Source organism: Narcine bancroftii, chromosome 14 (genome assembly GCF_036971445.1).
Source record: "Narcine bancroftii isolate sNarBan1 chromosome 14, sNarBan1.hap1, whole genome shotgun sequence".
NCBI classification, from domain to species: Eukaryota; Metazoa; Chordata; class Chondrichthyes; order Torpediniformes; family Narcinidae; genus Narcine; species Narcine bancroftii.
Window position 1 is genome coordinate 61,102,318 of NC_091482.1, and position 6,243 is coordinate 61,108,560.

The window sequence follows — 6,243 nt, forward strand, 5'->3', positions numbered from 1 at the left end:
ACGTAAGCTGCTCCAGAACACCACAGCTGCTTGGCATTTAAATCGTTTAATCAGACTCCAGCCTTGGAGATCATCACCAAACAGACAGTGATGGCCCTGAATTTATGGGCTGAAGAAAGACGACAGATACGAGCCACAGTTCAACAAAACCGCCTGGCTCTCGATTACTCATTGGCTGCTGAAGGCAGGGTTTGTGAAAGACTGGTTAATGACAACGGTCAGGCGGTTAAAGACACTTCTTCAGGAGTTCAAAAATCTTCCCATGCCCAGGTTCAGACCTGGCAACCTTGGTCCAGTGTGGGATGGACTAGACTATTTATTGGTAACTGGAGTCTGATACCCACAGCCCTTATAGCAGCTGGACTCGCTATTCTGGCAATTATGGTGCTCCCCTGCCTAAAGACTTGTGTGCAGTATTTAATTCATCGAACCCCTCGTCAGATCACTATAACCCAAAGGATGTATGTTTCCCAACTTCTGTCTGATGATACTGAGACTGCAGTTCGTTTACTGACCAGCTGGGAAAAAGACCAAGTTTACAAGTAATACATTCCAGTTGAGAAGTCACGAAGCGTAGCTAAAAGAAAAGTGAGGATTCTGAGAGATGAGTAACACTGATCTAAAAATATGAAGATGAGGGAACTAGTATAGATATATGTGTAATGAATAAAGCCAGTATGAATAGGATAAGAATAGATATTAGAATGTAGGAAGTAGAGTTATCTGAATAAGATAAGGGTCTTCTCCTTTTAGACAGAATCAGCAAGTTCCGCATATGTAATTAGTAAGCCCTAGACAGTATTAGCAAGTTCTTCGTCCGCGAAGCCAAGCCGAAGAAGAAGAAGAAGATAATAGAATGTAGGAAGTAAAGTTAGTTTGAATAAAATAAGGGTCTTCTAGCCTTAGACAGAATTAGCAAGTTCTGCATATAAGAAGGTTGTAGCCCTGAGAGTCAGGAAGGTGTGAATAAGGACAATGACATGATGGGACACAGACAGGATACCCCCTGGTCCTCCAAGTTCACAGAAACAGCACATAGGCAGACAGGATTGCCTAATGCCAAACTCATCCAGGAGGCAGAAGAATGTAAGGAGGAGGTTACTTCTATACTGATATAAACTGTATAAAAGTTGGGTGAGCCCCAGTGTGTGTGTGTGTGTTCCCAGGGTAAGGGGAAGCACCCAACTTTGTATTGTTGTATAATAAATGTTCTTTGTTCTCAATTTTTGTCTCGAGCAAATTCTGTGAAGGTACTTCTGTTTCTTGCAGTGAGACCTTGGGAGTGGAGGAATGGGGCACTGGAGGTTTACTGAGCCCTGAGGTGGGTGTAGGAGTGGGATACTGGGGGGGTGGTTAACTGAACCTTGAGGGAGAGGTGTAGGAGAGTGGCACTGGAGGTTCACTGAGCCCTGAGGTGGGTGTAGTAGTAGGGCACTGGGGGTTCACTGAGCCCTGAGGTGGGTGTAGGAGTGGGGTACTGGGGGGGGTTAACTGAACCTTGAGGGAGGGGTGTAGGAGAGTGGCACTGGAGGTTCACTGAGCCCTGAGGTGGGTGTAGTAGTAGGGCACTGGGGGTTCACTGAGCCCTGAGGTGAGGTGTAGGTGGGGTACTGGGGGGTTCACTGAGCCCTGAGGTGGGGTGTAGGAGTGGGGTTCACTGAGCCCTGAGGTGGGGTGTAGGAGTGGGGTACACTGAGCCATGAAGTGGGGTGTAGGAGTGGGGTTCACTGAGCCCTGAGGTGGGGTGTAGGAGTGGGGTACACTGAGCCTGAGGTGGGGTGTAGGAGTGGGGTACACTGAGACCTGAGGTGGGGTGTAGGAGTGGGGTACACTGAGCCCTGAGGTGGGGTGTAGGAGTGGGGTACACTGAGCCCTGAGGTGGGGTGTAGGAGTGGGGTACACTGAGCCCTGAAGTGGGGTGTAGGAGTGGGGTACACTGAGCCCTGAGGTGGGGTGTAGGAGTGGGGTACACTGAGCCCTGAGGTGGGGTGTAGGAGTGGGGTACACTGAGCCCTGAGGTGGGGTGTAGGAGTGGGGTACACTGAGCCCTGAGGTGGGGTGTAGGAGTGGGGTACACTGAGCCCTGAGGTGGGGTGTAGGAGTAGGGCACTGGAGGTTCACTGAGCCCTGAGGTGGGGTGTAGGAGTGGGGTTCACTGAGCCCTGAGGTGGGGTGTAAGAGTGGGGTACACTGAGCCTGAGGTGGGGTGTAGGAGTGGGGTACACTGAGCCCTGAGGTGGGGTGTAGGAGTGGGGTACACTAGGCCCTGAGGTGGGGTGTAGGAGTGGGGTATACTGAGCCCTGAAGTGGGGTGTAGGAGTGGGGTACACTGAGCCCTGAGGTGGGGTGTAAGAGTGGGGTACACTGAGCCCTGAGGTGGGGTGTAGGAGTGGGGTACACTGAGCCATGAAGTGGGGTGTAGGAATGGGGTTCACTGAGCCCTGAGGTGGGGTGTAGGAGTGGGGTACACTGAGCCTGAGGTGGGGTGTAGGAGTGGGGTACACTGAGACCTGAGGTGGGGTGTAGGAGTGGGGTACACTGAGCCCTGAGGTGGGGTGTAGGAGTGGGGTACACTGAGCCCTGAGGTGGGGTGTAGGAGTGGGGTACACGGAGCCCTGAAGTGGAGTGTAGGAGTGGGGTACACTGAGCCCTGAGGTGGGGTGTAGGAGTGGGGTACACTGAGCCCTGAGGTGGGGTGTAGGAGTGGGGTACACTGAGCCCTGAGGGGGGTGTAGGAGTGGGGTACACTGAGCCCTGAGGTGGGGTGTAGGAGTGAGGTACACTGAGCCCTGAGGAGGGGTGTAGGAGTGGGGTACACTGAGCCCTGAGGTGGGGTGTAGGAGTGGGGTTCACTGAGCCCTGAGGTGGGGTGTAAGAGTGGGGTACACTGAGCCTGAGGTGGGGTGTAGGAGTGGGGTACACTGAGCCCTGAGGTGGGGTGTAGGAGTGGGGTACACTAGGCCCTGAGGTGGGGTGTAGGAGTGGGGTACACTGAGCCCTGAAGTGGGGTGTAGGAGTGGGGTACACTGAGCCCTGAGGTGGGGTGTAGGAGTGGGGTACACTGAGCCCTGAGGTGGGGTGTAGGAGTGGGGTACACTGAGCCCTGAGGTGGGGTGTAGGAGTGGGGTTCACTGAGCCCTGAGGTGGGGTGTAAGAGTGGGGTACACTGAGCCTGAGGTGGGGTGTAGGAGTGGGGTACACTGAGCCCTGAGGTGGGGTGTAGGAGTGGGGTACACTAGGCCCTGAGGTGGGGTGTAGGAGTGGGGTACACTGAGCCCTGAAGTGGGGTGTAGGAGTGGGGTACACTGAGCCCTGAGGTGGGGTGTAAGAGTGGGGTACACTGAGCCCTGAGGTGGGGTGTAGGAGTGGGGTACACTGAGCCATGAAGTGGGGTGTAGGAATGGGGTTCACTGAGCCCTGAGGTGGGGTGTAGGAGTGGGGTACACTGAGCCTGAGGTGGGGTGTAGGAGTGGGGTACACTGAGACCTGAGGTGGGGTGTAGGAGTGGGGTACACTGAGCCCTGAGGTGGGGTGTAGGAGTGGGGTACACTGAGCCCTGAGGTGGGGTGTAGGAGTGGGGTACACTGAGCCCTGAGGTGGGGTGTAGGAGTGGGGTACACTGAGCCCTGAGGTGGGGTGTAAGAGTGGGGTACACTGAGCCCTGAGGAGGGGTGTAGGAGTGGGGTACACTGAGCCCTGAGGTGGGGTGTAGGAGTGGGGTTCACTGAGCCCTGAGGTGGGGTGTAAGAGTGGGGTACACTGAGCCTGAGGTGGGGTGTAGGAGTGGGGTACACTGAGCCCTGAGGTGGGGTGTAGGAGTGGGGTACACTAGGCCCTGAGGTGGGGTGTAGGAGTGGGGTACACTGAGCCCTGAAGTGGGGTGTAGGAGTGGGGTACACTGAGCCCTGAGGTGGGGTGTAAGAGTGGGGTACACTGAGCCCTGAGGTGGGGTGTAGGAGTGGGGTACACTGAGCCATGAAGTGGGGTGTAGGAATGGGGTTCACTGAGCCCTGAGGTGGGGTGTAGGAGTGGGGTACACTGAGCCTGAGGTGGGGTGTAGGAGTGGGGTACACTGAGCCCTGAGGTGGGGTGTAGGAGTGGGGTACACTGAGCCCTGAGGTGGGGTGTAGGAGTGGGGTACACTGAGCCCTGAGGTGGGGTGTAGGAGTGGGGTATACTGAGCCCTGAGGTGGGGTGTAGGAGTGGGGTACACTGAGCCCTGAAGTGGGGTGTAGGAGTGGGGTACACTGAGCCCTGAGGTGGGGTGTAGGAGTGGGGTACACTGAGCCCTGAGGTGGGGTGTAGGAGTGGGGTACACTGAGCCCTGAGGTGGGGTGTAGGAGTGGGTTACACTGAGCCCTGAGGTGGGGTGTAGGAGTGGGGTACACTGAGCCCTGAGGTGGGGTGTAGGAGTGGGGTACACTGAGCCCTGAGATGGGGTGTAGGAGTGGGGTTCACTGAGCCCTGAGGTGGGGTGTAAGAGTGGGGTACACTGAGCCTGAGGTGGGGTGTAGGAGTGGGGTACACTGAGCCCTGAGGTGGGGTGTAGGAGTGGGGTACACTGAGCCCTGAGGTGGGGTGTAGGAGTGGGGTACACTAGGCCCTGAGGTGGGGTGTAGGAGTGGGGTACACTGAGCCCTGAAGTGGGGTGTAGGAGTGGGGTACACGGAGCCCTGAGGTGGGGTGTAAGAGTGGGGTACACTGAGCCCTGAGGTGGGGTGTAGGAGTGGGGTACACTGAGCCCTGAGGGGGGTGTAGGAGTGGGGTACACTGAGCCTGAGGTGGGGTGTAGGAGTGCGGTACACTGAGCCCTGAGGGGGTTGTAGGAGTGGGGTACACTGAGCCCTGAGTGGGGTGTAGGAGTGGGGTACACTGAGCCCTGAGGAGGGGGTGTAGGAGTGTGGTACACTGAGCCCTGAAGTGGGGTGTAGGAGTGGGGTACACTGAGCCCTGAGGTGGGGTGTAGGAGTGGGGTACACTGAGCCCTGAAGGTAGGTGTAGGAGTGGGGTACACTGAGCCCTGAGGTGGGGTGTAGGAGTGGGGTACACTGAGCCCTGAGGGGAGGTGTAGGAGTGGGGTACACTGAGCCCTGAGGGGGGGGTGTAGGAGTGGGGTACACTGAGCACTGAGGTGGGGTGTAGGAGTGGTGTACACTGAGCCCTGAGGGGGGGTGTAGGAGTGGGGTACACTGAGCCCTGAGGGGGGTGTAGGAGTGGGGTACACTGAGCCCTGAGGTGGGGTGTAGGAGTGGGGTACACTGAGCCCTGAAGTGGTGTAGGAGTGGGGTACACTGAGCCCTGAGGTGGGGTGTAAGAGTGGGGTACACTGAGCCCTGAGGTGGGGTGAAGGAGTGGGGTACACTGCCCTGAGGGGGGTGTAGGAGTGGGGTACACTGAGCCCTGAGGTGGGGTGTAGGAGTGGGGTACACTGAGCCCTGAGGTGGGGTGTAGGAGTGGGGTACACTGCCCTGAGGGGGGTGTAGGAGTGGGGTACACTGAGCCCTGAGGTGGGGTGTAGGAGTGGGGTACACTGCCCTGATGGGGGTGTAGGAGTGGGGTACACTGAGCCCTGAGGTGGGGTGTAGGAGTGGGGTACACTGAGCCCTGAGGTGGGGTGTAAGAGTGGGGTACACTGAGCCCTGAAGTGGGGTGTAGGAGTGGGGTACACGGAGCCCTGAGGTGGTGTGTAAGAGTGGGGTACACTGAGCCCTGAGGTGGGGTGTAGGAGTGGGGTACACTGAGCCCTGAGGTGGGGTGTAAGAGTGGGGTACACTGAGCCCTGAGGAGGGGTGTAGGAGTGGGGTACACTGAGCCCTGAGGTGGGGTGTAGGAGTGGGGTACACTGAGCCCTGAAGTGGGGTTTAGGAGTGGGGTACACTGAGCCCTGAGGTGGGGTGTAAGAGTGGGGTACACTGAGCCCTGAGGTGGGGTGTAAGAGTGGGGTACACTGAGCCCTGAGGTGGGGTGTAGGAGTGGGATACACTGCCCTGAGGGGGGTGTAGGAGTGGAGTACACTGAGCCCTGAGGTGGGGTGTAGGAGTGGGGTACACTGAGCCCTGAAGTGGGGTGTAGGAGTGGGGTACACTGAGCCCTGAGGTGGGGTGTAGGAGTGGGGTACACTGAGCCCTGAGGTGGGGTGTAAGAGTGGGGTACACTGAGCCCTGAGGAGGGGTGTAGGAGTGGGGTACACTGAGCCCTGAGGTGGGGTGTAGGAGTGGGGTACACTGAGCCCTGAAGTGGGGT